We start from the raw sequence: 381 nt of genomic DNA, 5'->3' as shown, positions 1-381 counted from the left end.
ATATAGTTAGCCTAAAGAAACAAGGCGTCCGTCTGTCCCAACTAACGTCACGTACGGAGCCGCGACACTGGAAACATAACAATAATCTACTGCAGAAGTCTGTGCCTGATCTAACGTCATTTACACTGATTTAATTGTTCTTGGATACACAGAGTGTGTTACTAGTGCGCGTGTCCCTAATTTTCCTCTCCAAAATCACTTTAGAAGAGTAACGTTAGTCACAGTGCTTACTTGCTTTGGTGTTCGTAAAGCATTAAAGTTCAACAAAGAATGGTTAACATTAGAAAACACACCTTCACATTCAATGCGTTTCCTTAATTTTCATGACAATTTACATTGTAGATTAACACTGAAGGCATCAAAACTATGAATGAACACACG

Source organism: Etheostoma spectabile, chromosome 19, assembly GCF_008692095.1.
Source record: "Etheostoma spectabile isolate EspeVRDwgs_2016 chromosome 19, UIUC_Espe_1.0, whole genome shotgun sequence".
Taxonomy (NCBI): domain Eukaryota; kingdom Metazoa; phylum Chordata; class Actinopteri; order Perciformes; family Percidae; genus Etheostoma; species Etheostoma spectabile.
Note: the sequence above shows the minus strand (reverse complement) of the source record.